Source organism: Harpia harpyja, chromosome 7, assembly GCF_026419915.1.
Source record: "Harpia harpyja isolate bHarHar1 chromosome 7, bHarHar1 primary haplotype, whole genome shotgun sequence".
In the NCBI taxonomy this organism is placed as follows: Eukaryota; Metazoa; Chordata; class Aves; order Accipitriformes; family Accipitridae; genus Harpia; species Harpia harpyja.
Genome location: NC_068946.1, coordinates 38,486,363 through 38,502,447, shown reverse-complemented (window position 1 = coordinate 38,502,447; position 16,085 = coordinate 38,486,363).

Here is a 16,085-nt window from a genome sequence, read left to right as displayed (position 1 = left end):
TGAACTCTGTAGTTTTGAGAGGTGCAGGAACCTTCCAGGCAACCTTATGTCATGTTAAGCTGTTATTTAATTTCCATTGTTAAAACCAGAAATGTTCTTGGTGGCATTAGCATCCAATTCCACACTTTTGCTGCCATACAGATGTGCAGCAAATCTCTATAGCAGCTAGCAAGTGGTAGAGGATGCTTTAAACTTCCTGTGTGCTCCTTGTCTAAACTGTACATCTGGAGTATTGGAAAGCAGAATTTAAATGGATTTAGAAGTGTTTTGAGGACAGAGTCACTGAGCAGGAGGGGAAAGCAGAGAAAAGTTGGGGCTCATGAACTGACATTTTTATTCCATGGTATTTACAATACCTGAAATATAAGAGAGTACTTAAGATTTTCTCTTTTTTTCTCACCTTTATCCTACTCTCTGCATCTCTCTCTCTCTGCAAAAGGACCCTAACCTCTTTAGCCTACAGTCCAAAACTACAGCCATACTTTCTGAGCTCACATGATAAGGATTAGCCTAATCTTTCATTTTCTCAATATGTGGTTAGGCTGCCAATGCACTCATTCTAACCTGTATCTTTAAAAAAGATTTGTAGGTGGTCACTGAATGTAAAATTCTGTAATCCTTTAACTGCCTGTGAAACATATAGGTCATCAGATACATTTTACAGTAAGTATATAAATGCCATCTGGCAGAATCCTAATGATTTTCTAAGGTATGTGAAAAGGATGTATTTAAAACTACTTTCACATTTTACTGATAAATGTACATGTGCTTGTTAAACTCACATTCTATTTGTTTCCCATTTATATTGTATCCTTACAAATTGTACGACTGGGGATAAAATAAAGCTTTTTCATAATTCATGTGAATTTTTTTTTTTTAATGTTCGAATAAGTATTTAAATTTAACCACCCTTTACTTTTCTTAGAGGACCCATTTTTAATATCTTTAAAGAAAAATACTCTAAAACAATCAACTGGGACTTGAAATTTTTCTTTGGGGGGAATATCATAAATTCTAACCTCTTTTAGTGTTGCAATGGAAAGGAAACAAATACAAATATCACAAGAAAGTGCAGGAAAATACTTTGGATTAATCTAAATATTCCATTTTGATGTGACCGTCTTAAAATTGCATCCAGTAGGCAAACCAATGCAAGATGCTTTCAGAATGTTCTGTTTTGAAATAGTTGGAATAGAATTAATTTAAATTCTTAAAAGAATTTTCTCTCTAAAGAAACTTAGAAGTCTTTGAAAGCTTTCACAAAGCATCCTTCTTCTGATAAATGAGAATTTTCAATTTAAATATTACCAACTATTCCAGCTAACTCCAAATATTAATTTAGCAATAATAAGCTTATGTTTATACAGCCTTCCATCCCAAAGTATTTTATGTTCTCACTTATTGAACTTGTGCATATTTCCATAATTTAATTGTATCTTTGAGCCTTTGTTGAAGCCTTATTTGCATTTAATATCCCTAAATGTCCATTCTGATTTCAATCTATACTTATATTCTCTTTGAAGATCAGAGTTCCAAGCAGTATAATTTCCCTTAATATTATCTGGTTCCAATATCTCTCTGAGAGAAGACATGTTTACTGAAATCTTATACCATTTGTCAAACCTGAGCATTTCTGTGTTGATTATTCTTCCAAATACTAATGCTAGCAAAATCAAAGATGCAATCTTTATGTTTGAGAATGGCAAACACAGATCAGAAGGCTTTTCTAAGCATACAAAGTACATCATTGTTATTTGATGAAGGATATCAACTTTTGTATAAGGCACAACTGCTGAATTTCATGATAGATTATGTATTGTCTGTGGTTTTTCTGAATAGCTATGTATATAAATTAATAAAAATTAATATTCAAGGTGATACCATTATGACATTTTTTGCTTTCCAAGTAATTCCACTACAGAACTAATGCTAACAGGTTGGCTTCTCAGAAGAAATACAAAGAAATTATCATATATACAGCGTCCATTTTGCAAAGGTTTTGTAGACATGAGCATTTTATATTTGCAGCTCAGGAGTCTGAAACCTTAGTATAGTTAAGGCATGCTATTAAAATCCATTCTATCTATCAGCTTCATTCTGAATTGCATATAATGTTTAAGACTAGAATTTTTATTCTGTTTGAAAAATTCAGGTGCAGTAAGAGATGGGCTATGCTAGTTCTGTTCTGATTACTGATTTTAGTGTTATACAAGGAAATTCATTCCTCCCATCATCACTTCCATGACTTCTTACTAAAGCCAGGACACTTTAGACAAATTGCATACCACCCTCATTATATCTCTTTTTACTTGCCTGCCAGTTTACATCAGCCATACCTCAGTGCTTGTTAATATTCACCAAATATATATCAGATAGTCAGAACCTCGGAACCTAAAAGAATTCAAGGGTTGAGTAAGATGTTGAGATCATCAAAGTTACTGCACTGCCCAAAGACCAAATAAACTATCCCTAACATCATTTCTGACAGATGCTTGTCTAACTTCTAGTGAAGGGGATCCACTACATCTCCAAGCTGTCTATCCATGTCCTTAATTATCTTTATTATTAAAATAAATAATCTAACCCTAACATATTCTGAAGACCATTACTTCTTGTACTGCCCCTCACAAACGTGGGAATAGATTCTTCCTTTCCTTCACAGCAGCTCTTTATGTGTTACACTGTTACCAGGTCTCTTAGCTTTCTTTACTCCGGACAAGTAACTTCAGATTTTTCTGGTTTTCGCTTTAGGTTGTGTTTCTTGGACCTGAGCACCTCATTGGTCTCCTCTAGACGCTGACTGGTCACTATCTTTCTACAAGAGTCTTATCTACAGCTGGACACATTATTTCAGCTGTGGCTTTTCTGCTAATGCTTTCTGCTTTAAAGTTCCTTCAGCTTCTGCTGAGCAGAGCGGAAGAACTACTCCACGTCTTGAAGGACAGGATTCTGTTTTCATATCCCTGCATGATGTCTGCCTTTTTCAAACCCAAATGACTGTATTGACTAATATTGGTAGCGATCCAAAATAACTCCTTAGCCCTTTTCTATACAACTGCTACCTAAATACGCCTTTCTCAATCTGTATTTTTGTAGTTGAATAGTCTTTCACATTACCTTACATTTGTCCCTACTGAATCACATGCAATTCATTCTATCACATCTCAAAAACTGTGAAGACCACTTTGCTTTTCAGATGGCTATAATAAGTACTTGGAACTACAATGCTTTATATGGCCTATTTTTCACATCAGAACCCTACTGATAATATTGAAGAGTAACTTTGGATTTAACAGGTTTTGCAGCTACTTCGTGTTGATATCCTACATAACAAGAAATGTTCTGTCATTGCTGTACAGAGAAACTTTGGGTGTCTACTTACTTTAAGGTATAAGATGCAGAACACTTCACATGGGGTTTTTTTGTCCTGAAGTGGAAAATGCTAAACTGGTAGGTTTGAATTCTGTTCCTGTCACTCTTAGTGAATTGTCATGCTCTTCATTCATTTGCTGTACCCGAATTATTACTGAAAACCAATTGTACCTTCTCTGTAAGACCAATCCATTAATATAAAGTAGTGGGACAGATAATGTTGCAGGAATGGAAAATGCTAAACATTCTGCTTCAGAAAGGAATTTAAAATCATAAAAACCTGTAAAAACTCCAATTACTTTTTGGCATATTTTGAAAAGGAGTGTTTCTATTTATTGCTTAGTCCTCTACAGACAGTGTTGCTCACTGCAGTCTCTGTTCCTGTTGCTGAATGCATTCTGGTGAAATGTGACTTTTTTCCTGTTGAGGGCAAGTGTTAATACAAAATGCTATTCCATGAGCTACAGTTACCCACACTGCTAGTCAAGTAGCAGGTTTTTCTACAGCTAGATGTTTCCTACTGACACCTCAGAAATCCCTAAGTGAAAATTGTCTTTATGCAAGAACAAAACAGAACCAAACAAGACAGAAATGAGGTTTTGTAAACAGATGAAAAAGGGAAGTTCTGTCTTGGAAATCCCACAGTATCTAGACTCATAGCTCTCTGTGTTTATGAAGTTTCACTCAAAAGTTATATGTTAATTTGCAAGAGTGTCCCATTGAAAGATAAGGTATTTATAAAATCTTCAGATCACCTCAAATTTTACTGACCAGTAAGCAGACAAAATTTTATACATCTATCACAATCTGGATAGGCTGTCAATGATGAAGTCATCACATGAGGTAAGAAAAAAAAATCCCACAATCCTTCTTGTAGCATGTGGAAACAAAACATAACCAAATATTGGGAGGGTTGATTATATGCTGTAATGAGCTTGTTTACAAAACCAAAAAATACCCCAAAGGTCAGAAACCCACCACTTTTTCTTGAGTTTCTCTGAGGACCAGTTACATCTCTCAAGTGTGCTCTCAACCTGTTCCCATTCTGTACTAGGTTCTGACCAGCTTCATTTTTCAGCAAGATGACCAGGTGTGAAAACATACCATCATCTCGGTGTAAATGGAAAAAATATATGGGTATAAAATCTATAGTGTCCACTCTGGCACCTGGTGGTCTTCTGAAGGGTGCATTGTTGGAAGAGACCAAAGATGAAATGGTACAAATTTTACAACTCCAACACCATGCTTGGATCCCATATCAAGTCTGGGACCATTTCTACCCACTCCACAATGATACCCGATCATCACTGTCCACAAACACCAGACATGGGAACAGTTTAGATGACTGCATCACTATTGTTTATTTAGATCTTCTAGAAGTGCTAAACTTGCCTATAGCTGATCAGTAGAACTACAAGCTCCTAACACTGTTAAGTGCTTCTCCTTTCCATTTGTTTCACTGGCAAAATATATTATCCTAGCTCTCTAACATACAGCTTTCTATTCCTGATAGGAGAAGGGGAATGCCACAGTCCTTGCTAGAAGTATTAGCTTCCCTTCTGTCTCACCCTTATATTAACTGAATAGAAACAGGAGACCAAGTCTATAGGGCACAGTTTATGACTCGCAGCTATGGAATCAAAATTTAAAAATTAAGTACTTTACAATCTGAAGACAAACTGAAAGACATCTACTGATTAATACGACCTGTGTCCTCACACATGTACCAAGCGACTAATCTGCCTCTAGATTATATTCCTAGTTATCCAGGGTAGAATACCTGTCTTCTGCAGTGTTTGCAACATGCTTATTTTTTCCCTACCCCATGTCACAGAAATTAATGGATTTAAAGCCACAGACAGAGGTTACTTGTAAAAATTGCTTTCGGTCTTGTCACTATTTAATATTTAAACTTAAAAACCTTGCTGGAGACATTTAAATGTATGTATGCATCAAATAATTGTGTCTCTTAAGATTGTCATGTGTAGTATTGCATGCCTGCACTACATAAAAGACTTAAGGTTATGTGAGTGAGAATACTGTGACCATGTGATATTGCTGTTTCCAATTCTTACCCTATGGGTTAACAATAAAGGGGATTTTCTCTCTAATTAAGAAGCGGTTAAAAAAACCCCCAAAAACAAACAAATAAATGTTACTTAATTGTAATCTTATCATTTGTCTTGTTCTTTTGTAACGTCCAGATGGGAACAGCCACACAGCAACAAAGCAGTCAAGTCAGGCAGAAAAAACATGAAAGTCCTCAGAATTCTCCAAAAGCAACTGAGTCTGCAGACTCAGTTACTATGTAAACTCTATGCTTCGTAAGTTGTTTAAAGACTTAGTACAAGTGGCTTGTGGTTTAATCTTTTAATTCCATTGCTCCATAAGTTTCCTTGTAGGTTCATTGAGCAAGGAATTCAGACAAAATATTTGGGGCCCTTTTTTCTAAAAGGGGCTGGGTATGGAAAAATGTGCAGTACTGGAGCTCCTAGAATAGTCTGTGAACTAACCTCCAAATTTATGTGACATAAAAGCCATTATCTTTCAGGGATTCTTGTGTTTCAGACTGTGCACATTTACAACATCAGATGCTTGCCATAGGAGACACTCCCTATCAGTGAACATCTGTGGAATGCATTCAAGCAGTTACAGCTAAACATACAAATTTGTGCCACCAGGTCAAAAGGAAAATATGGCAAGGAGGAAATCACTTTCACATTTTTGAAGATGGTTTATAGATGCTGTGCACGGTTGTAAAAAATCTCAGATCCGTGTGCTGAAAATCTTAAAAATATGCACACATACATTCCTGCTTATTCTAATCAGAATTTTAACTTAGATTATAAATAACTCCAGAATTAAAGTAAATCTGGTTTAATGTAGTGTAGCCAGGCTTGGCTAATACCCTGAAGTTAATAGTTATGTATTGAATAACATGGTCATGGTGGATAGGATACATGAAGAAGAGAGAAACATCTACCATGTGGACTTGTATTTGCTTTAGCTTTGGTGAAGGAATACCTAGGCAGTAGCCAGAGGCAGACCACAGGCTGGCAAGAAGGAACTGATAATTTCTGCTTTTGATGAGATGTTTGAAATATATAGGGAAGTTAGTATGTTATATGCTTGAACCTATGTGCTGGGTTTGGCTGGGATAGAGTTCTTCATATTTTACTGTGATTTACATACATTTTATTTGCATATAATTTAAGTTTGTAAACTTGCACAAAATTAATAACAGTATGAAAAAACAGCTATCACAATTTTTTTTAAAGTCTTTAATATTGAAAACATAAGCATTGATGTATTTAATATGAAAAGGTACCTTAGTTTTATCCAAAAGCTGTGTGTCAGTGACAAAACAACAGAGGCTGAAAAGTCAAGATATGACATGATATTTCTCAGATCATATTTAGTAAAATTTTACATTAATATAAAATATTTTAATAAGATATTAAAATCTTTATTAATATAGATATTTAAATATTTTAATTTTGAAACTTTTTAGCCAGTAGAGAACCAACAAGCCCTACAGACTAAGAGGAAAAATTATGCTTTTTTTGTCTCTCTGGAGTTTCTGATTTTTTAAGTAACATACCATAAATATAAGTGAAGTGATTTCACAAGCCTAATCTTGTGCTGAATATTGAGTTTGTCTATCAAATAGATATCAATGCTGTAGTGAAGTCATGCACACACAACTTTGTGTTGCAGATGATACACTGTTCACAGCTGGATCATTCAGAATTAGCATGGCTAATTTTTCTCAAGACAAAATCCATTTCATGCAAGAATTTAGAATATGTCTTCATTTCAAAGTAAATCCATATCATTACTTTGGTGTGGCTTCTACCTAGCCATAAACTATGATTTGCATTTGGGTTATTTAACCTCAAGTTAGCCAAGTCCATGGAGAAGGTTTCATTTGATCTAGTATGGTGCAGACAGAACGTGGGCTGATCCATCTGAACAGCAATGAAGTACCTTCCCTCAGTTCAACTCTGCATGCCCAGAGGAACAGAGAACCTCTTCAAGAATTTTATTGGCAAAAGAAATGTAGAGAACTTTTTAAAATAGTTCACTAGATAGGTCACTATCCTTGTCAGGGTACATGGCATATGCTTGCAGAAATCCCAGTGACATGCACAGGTGAACACAGTATATGTGAAGTAACATAGATGTGCTCATATGTGCCACCAGTGACCTGAGGTAACTCTGCAGTGCGACATGCTCATTATTATGAAGCACATTTCCATCCTCTCATCCAAGCTTTCAGAAGGTAATCTCACCCACCTTCTCTTTTAATGTCACGTTCAACCACCTAAGGTAATTATACAACACTCTACTGAAGTGTAGAAAAGTATTCGTCTAGAAAGGTGGTATTCTTTAGTATGGCATGTTAGCCTGTAAGATAGTTTCAGTTATTATTTTTTTTCTTAGCCACAGTGCCAGTATAAAGTGCATCTTGGAATCAGCAGAGGCTGCTGGTTTTGGAAAATCTGATTATGGAACTTTATCTCTGTTAAATGGGGTTGGTTAGTGATGGTGAAACACTGTAAAAAATCTATGCTCTAGTTACACAGTACAGTTGAACATGCCAGGACAATCTGCCTCAGTGTTCAGCAATTGTTGCAACTGAACCACAAAATGCATGGCAAAGGCGATAAACTCTTACTTACATATCTCAATAAGAGGCTTTATTTTGGCTCTTTTTTGTCAGTCTGAAATATGAATTTTTCCCCCTCAAAGATGATGTCTTGCAGGGCACAAGCCTGTATTGTTTAGTAGGTGTTCATAACAAATAAAACCAATCACCAGTTAGAATATCAAAATGTTTTTCATTAGGTGTTCTTAATGAGTATTGTAAGTTAACGATTGTGTGCAGTTCTAAGATTGTTTCACAACTTAATTTATCAAATATCTATGACATTTTTCAAATTACACTTATCAAATACTTTATTTATATGTGAACTTAAGGAAGGAGATCAGCTTTTTTTATATTCCTATAGTATTCTTCAGCTCAGGATTGCAAAGCATTAACCAACGTTATCCCCAGTTTATAACTGTTAAAGTGGGAGCATTGTGAAGGGTAAATGACCTGAATAGTCGCACGGCAAGTCAGCACCAAACCCAAATCTTCTAAATCTCAGTTCCCTGGACCAGAATATCTCCCTTGGTTTGTGTGGTTAAATTAAAAGAACATACATATAAAATGTCTGGGCTATATCATGCTTCATATTGCCCATAAATTCATACAAAGTTTACAAATGTATCAAAGTTTACAAAGGTATTGTGTATTAAACTCAGGTTTAACACTGAGTTAGAATTCATTTTGCTAAACCCTGTGAACCTCTCATTAGAAACTCAATTGTCTTCCCTTTCCAATCACAGAATTGACTGTTGCTTTGCTAATGGATCTCAGATACCTTTTCCTAAACAATTAATAAGGAATTTCTCCAACATCTTTCAGAAATATGGGTTTTAGCAGTCAGCTAAGAGTCTGTCTTCTAGAATTTAGCCATCTCTGGCTTTCTTGATCTGTATTGTTTTGTACATGTGGTATGCAACCTCTCCTCAGCTGAAAGAAAACATCAGATATAGCTCATCAGACAAGGCACTCTTTTAAAACGGCGGTTAAATAAAAAAAAAAACCCAGAAACATTGTGTGGTGATGCTTTTTAAGGAGTTTGTGATAAACACTGTAGAGAGCCACAGAGCACCATTAGTGCCAAATGGTGTGAGCCATAAGTTCTGCAGCACTGTGCAGCATCACACTAACATTTGTCACTTGCATGTCCCCTTCACTGTTTTTACAGATATTTTGAAAAATGTGCCAATACATGCATAGGTTTCTTGTAAAAACATGCTTATGTATGGATAGTAAATTAAGTATTTTTTTATTTTACATAATTCACCTGATTTGGAAGCACATTCTTGTACATTCTCAGGCAAAACTCCTATCCACCAAGTTAGTCAGGCAAATATAAAAATTAATTTCAAGCCAAGATAATAAGACTTATTTTGAAATGAATTATGAAAACATTTGTTTCTGGCATGGGCACACATTTGTTTTCATGCTGTCAGTTTGGGTTTGACATTAAAATCTCACACACATACAGAATTAGGCTTCAAATATATTTTGTATTTTTCTTGGGTAGGTTTTTTTAAAAATGAGACATTCCTGTGAAATGGTTTGATTTCAACAGAACTGTATTTTTCCAACAATTAAAATATTGCCAGAACATTCTTAACTCTGCTGAGGGGGAAGCAAGGTGAGATAGATAACACTTTTATGTGAAACTTCTGGTTCTCAAAAACCACATACCAAAATACTTTTTTCCTGTTCTCTTTGCTTCTCCAACTGCATTACCACATAAAGACTAAATTCTACTGTCTTTTCCCTCAGAACTTGGCTCTGTGAGCTAAGAAGATTGTCTGTAGGACTGTGAGGCATGAAAAACAAAAAGTGATAACTCTCTATAAAGTGAGGGTATTATGGGATATAAGGATATTATTACACTGCAACCACAAGACAAGCAGTGCTTAGGGAAGTTGTAATGGCATAGTTTCTCCCTTGTGGGAACAAATGTAAGGAGGCTGCCATCAGGGAGAGAATTTTAATTCCCTAACCTTAAGACTACAGCGAATGAACCAAGCCTGGTCACAGTTCAGGTGGTCAGACCTGTACAAGCTTTAACTTGGACACATTGTGTTAGCAGGGAAGATGCAGCAAGAAAGATGTGAGAGTAGCCCAGCAATGCAAGTACATCCTACATTGAACTGTCCCCTTTCTATCGTTACTTCTAAATTAGACTAAATTAGTTCAAATAACAGCTCCACACCCTAGATTCATAGATCATTCAGGTAACAGATAGTCTCTAGAGAGAAGAAAAATTTAAAGCATTGTGGAAGGAAAGAGTAAAACATCTGGAAAATAAAGTAACAGAAGCGAGCCATTCAAATGAGAAAAAAAAATTTCTGTGAAAATAAAGAGTTAATACGAATAAGCAGCTAATCTTGGACTGCAACCCCCATGCTGAAGCTTAGGCTACATTTTACATTTCTGGAATGTATCCTAATTTTTCAAAGTCAAATAGGGAGACTTTCATTCTAACTGCTATATCCGTGCAAAAATCCAACCATAAAAAAGAGATTGCACAACAAGAACTTCATTCTCCACTTTCTGAGTTCAACAGAAAATATTTAAAGAAGAATTATGGTGATTTCATTGAGCTTTATCTAATAGAATTGTTGCTTTGAATTTTTGTACCCTAACATATTCTTTAAAAAATACAATGGAGGAGTTCAATCTGTACATATATTCTTTTATACATTTTTCACATTCACACTTTTCCTATTCATAGCAAAAGGAATTTACTAAACCAACAAATACAGTCTGATATAATTTATGGCATAATCTCACCCTACACCGGTAGGGTATAGAAATGCTGTCCTATCCATTAAACCTCGTAATTTGATGCCACAACTGACTAGTTTTCGGGAGCCCAATTTTTGAAAATATCTTTTCTTTCTTTCTTTCTTTCTTTGTCTGTGAACACAGGGAATGCAGAGTTTACTGTTCATTCAAATATTTGCTATCCTAGGACAGTGTATTCACATTTTTTGCAGATCTTATCTTTACCATTTATGTGACTGATTTGAGATATTTATGTGTCCCTGACTTTCAGCTGAGTGGGAAAGCTGAATTTCAGGATGCAGGAAATAGCATTGCTAGTACAGAAGGTCACCAAATATAATCAGCTCTCAATTACCAGTAGGGGATTATCTGGGTTGTGGATTAACTGTGCCACCCTGAAAGGGAACCTGCTATATGATACATTCACTAAGTCTAGCATGGAGCTGAGCCTTCTGCCCTATCATGCGGTCTCATGCTTCTGACCCAGCAGTAAATGCAGCATGGAATATTTTCCCCCAACTTAATTTTCATATTTTTTTCTGTTAGTTGCACTTTTGTATTACTGAGTTATTCCACCCTCCAGTGCCCTGGGCAATCAAAAACTGAGCGGCTATAGTACAAATTTTGGAGCAATCTGAATAATATCCTGACAAGAAAATGTGCCTAAACAGTATCGTGAGTCACCATAAGCCTTCTACACAATATTAGGAGGACTTTGCAAGCTTCTAGAAAGAAAGGTGGTTATAACTCTCTAGTAGGACATGAGCACAGTTATCTATGTCAAATTAATTCTATATTCAGAAGTATAGAAGTTAGGATCACAGAGAGTGTTAATATGGTTATAACCGTCTGTATGTCCCAAAGGTAAATAACATGTGCATGTGGTGCACTGACATTTTCTTGAGGCATGTTCTTCCTTCTCTGTGCATAATTCTCACCACTTCGGTTTTTCTTTGTAGCTTGCATCTGATTAAAAGATTTCATTTTGCGTAACAATGTGTGAGCAGAACCATAGGTATTACAAATCAGCATATTGACAGTGAAGGAACTCTTGCAATATACAGCCAAAAACTGAGTTCTGGGGTTTTTTTTCCAAGAAAGACGACTAAGCCATGTTACCCTGAAAGTGAGATTTTTCTTAATACTTATTATTCCTTTTGCCTTAAGCATAGAATTACAAAATGTATATTCTGAATTCCAGATATCTAACTGTTAATATGAATTTCAGTTAGATTTCTCCTTAATCTACCAGGATAGGTAGAAAGTGGAAATAATTAAGTCAAAACAGTGCCTTACATGTAGTTAGAACAATAAGAAACAAAAATGGAAGTAGTCTCGCTCAGAAATATATATGACCAGTACCTAATACTTATCACTTTTTCAGGGCAAAAACTGGTTAAAGGAATGAATGATAAATTTTAAGTTTTTTTCTAAAATATAGTCATAGGGTTCACCCATGAAACTGATACTTTGCATATAAAGTTAAAAGGCAGATTTACAAAATCATGTGAGTTACAGTTCTTAGTTTGACACTAATAGCATTAATGCTGAAAGCAAAATAAAATATCCCTGAAACTGGAAACACTACTACATAGAGACCACGTCTGCTTGAATAGGGTATTTTTTATGGTGTAAAGATTATATCAGACAGAAACATACTGATCTAATATCCAGTTTGAAGAGCCATAAAACGTTCTTGATAGTGTGGACAAAGAAAAGTTTATACTGCAAACAATACTGAAAGTTCCTGAATAATCTATGGCTTAGATATGAGTGTTTAGACATTACAAGATGGCTAAAAAAGAAAATAAATCAATAAAAGCTGTGTTCTCTGGCTCATGGTGATAAGATTTATTTACAGCCAAAGGAAGGATGATTCTTTAAGAGAAAAGAGGGGACTCTTGTTTTTCCTCACACTCTTCAGATCAATCCAAGCAACTGAATATCACATATTCATGAATTAATAAAAACTTTAAAGCGCATATCATTAACTTTTTCAGTTTAACAAGGAGTTTTAAGAACAACAACCATTGGCAGTTTTATAGTTTGTTTCTTACTAAAAAGCAGGTTGCTTTAGGCTAGATACAAGCTTTGACGCAGGACTGTTCTCAAGTATCATTAAGAAGAGGGATTTTTTAAAAACCATTGCTATTTCTGGGCAGAAATATTATTGTACATATATAGATATGTATGATATATATTTATAAATATATCCATAACATAACATATAAAATACACCTCTAAAAATATGAGACAGTTCACATGTACACATGCCTCATGTCCAGTCTTGCAATACTGAAGTCAAAGGGAAATTTTGATGGTTAGCGCATAAGATCTGTGGCTGCATATAGAAAAACAAAATTGCGGGTATTTTGTCTACAATATTTTGCCTGACAGTCACACTGTCACTAAGTGTACTTCAGAAAAATGCTTAAATAAATGCCTAACTTCTACTTTGGAACATATATCAGGAGCTGAGAAGTGGTTTCCATCCAACCAGCAATGTTCTGAACCTTGCCATATATGTACTCAGCAAGTGCCTCGTTGAATCAGGGGGTAGGCCAATAACAAAAGATTTATTAAGCAAGATCCTACCGATAATCACACAGAAACAGTAGATTTGTACCAGTGTAAGAGTGCAAAAAATGTCTAATTTTTAAATAACGACTTTAAATATAAGTAGGATCATAATTTATGTTTACATTTTGTATGTTTATATTTTATGGTATGCTTTTAAATTACAAGAGAGAATATGCTTTCTCATAACAAATAAAAATACGTTCTCTCTTGTTCCAACACCTCAATAATTAAAAGATAAACAAGTAAATTACAGTATACAAAAAGTTTTATTCTTACTTTTTGTTTAGTCAGGATTTATTGTTACAAAGTGCCATAAACCTCTGTCATATTATAACTACAAGAAAAGAAAGCTGTTTTTCAAAAGCCAAGGGTAGAAGCTAATCATACTTTTCCTTGTGTGTCTAGTGATCACTTTTTGTTGATATTGGTTAGCAGGAGGAAAACAGCAGAGAAAAAGGCTTTAATTTCATGCCAGCAGTGTTTATTTTGCAGTAGGGCTATAAGTTTTGTGAAGACTGAAAGTATAAAAGTGGAGTGGACTCAATGAACTGAAGAATGCAGTAGGAGGGGAGGTAAGACGAGCTGTAAAACTAATTGGTGTCCAACATGTTTTGGACTGCATTTAATTTTCTTGAGGGGAAGAGAGGTCAAGAATGGAATGAAGTCAATGAGAATAGGAATAAGAAAGTGGAAAGCAAAATGGCCAGCATTAAAAGGTCAGCGAATATCCCAGGGACAGGAAATGAACTTTAAACAAAAGTATAAGGTAGTATTTCTATCCACGTTTGGGAGTTGTTAAAATTAGTATTAAAAGAAGGAAACTTAAATAACCAGATGTTTCTTGTATGAAAGCTTGTTTTAGTCTGCTTTCAATTTATTGGAGGCCTTAGCAAGACCAAGATTTTGTGTGCTACGCAATTAGGAAATGAGTATTTCAGCACAGTGCTAATGTTATTTAAATATTTTAAAAGACTTAGATATTTTAAACTGACTTGCTTCCTGTTACACTTTTATAGTCTTTCTCTTGGAAGAAATCTCCATCCTGAATTGGGAAAGTAAACTTCTCACAAGATTTAATGCAGAATTTAGCCACAGCAGCCAGCCTGCCAGCATCTAGCTAATACAGAGACACTTTGCAGTTACCTTAAGAGTTCTAGGCTATATGCATAAATTCATACATGACCTGTAAAGTCATCAGTTCAGTATATTTTAAATTACCTTATTCAGAGCATCAACTTTTTTCCACAAAGAAACAGTGTTTCATTTGAAATCTTTTCTGCCACTAAAGTTTTGGCTAAAATTGAATCCAGGGGGGCTTTATTCCTGTTCCTGGTTCATTTGTGTGCACATCAGAGAGCAAGAATCTTTTCCCAGTATATTTAGGTTTTCATCCAAAGCCCACTAGTTTTAGCAAGAATCTTTGCTTTGACTTAAACGGGCTTTGAATCAGGATCTTTGTGTTCTGACCTGGCTGGACAGCAAATGTTTTTCTGCTCCAGAGTATGTTTAATTCAAAATATCCACTATTTTTATCACTCCACTTTTCTCTTTCCACCCCAGCACAGCAAGTGATTAATACATGCTGAAATCATATGAAGTAACTCCATTGAAGGCACTTTACTGGTAGCAACAAAAATGGCAGTGAATGGGCCACCAAGAAGCCCAGAAGAATAAGTAGGGTTCCTAGGGCATGAGGGACACGCTATAGCTGGCATCTGAGAAGTAGCACACCCAGGGGAGAATATTTGTTTAATGAACAAAATCTCCCTCTGCCATGCTTGTAAAATATAGGATGCTGCCAAAGCAGCCTCAGCGGTTGGAATTATAAGTTTACTAAGACTGCTTTGTAGTACAACCACCCAATGTAGAAAGCACTAGTCTTTGAAAAACACTTGTAGACCATGTCTGCTTTTATTCAGGCAAAATTTGAGAACATGATGTTACTTATAAATACATCCCCATTTTCAAGTGAAATTTTGATTTCTTTTCCTTTCAGTGAATATAAAACTCAAACCATTGGATCTGAAACCATACAACAGCTTTGAAAACATAATATCATGCTTCCTATAAAAGTTTAAATTACATTAGTCCTAAAAGCTGGGTGTCAGACTTCCAAAGTCTATTTCCTGTGTAGTATGAGCTCATGAAGTGACCTCATAGGGTGAGCAGAGTAATTTATTATCTTTTCTGTTTGAGACATTTCTGATAATACTTCAAAAGGATGAAGATAACAACAAGTACCATATCCAAGGGCTGTGTGGATTTATGTTTACATTCACATGGCATCTTCTCTTGGAGATTTTCCAGAAATTTTACGACAGTATTTTTGTGGAAATTTGGAAAAGCTTACCATGTAAGGATCAGTACCTTTTATGTACCAGTGATGCCTTAGTAAATTTTTTATTTTTTCATTGTGAAGGAAGTATAAAGCATTTGAATGTGAATAGGCCTGCACCAGATTATCTCCTGTGTTTTGCAAGATAAAATTAAGGGAGGCTTACCCTTTAGTCAGATCTGAAGTAAATACTTTATAAAAGGGCAGAAGAATAAGATATACAGCAAGAAACTGGTGAGGGATTTTGCTGAAAAGCATAAAAGGATTACAGTTAGCTAAAAAAAAAAAAAAAAAAAAGAAAACTTTGGAAAAATATTCCCTGCATAGACCTGAAGAACAAAATGGTATGTGTATTTATGGCTCTGAGTTAGTGGAATG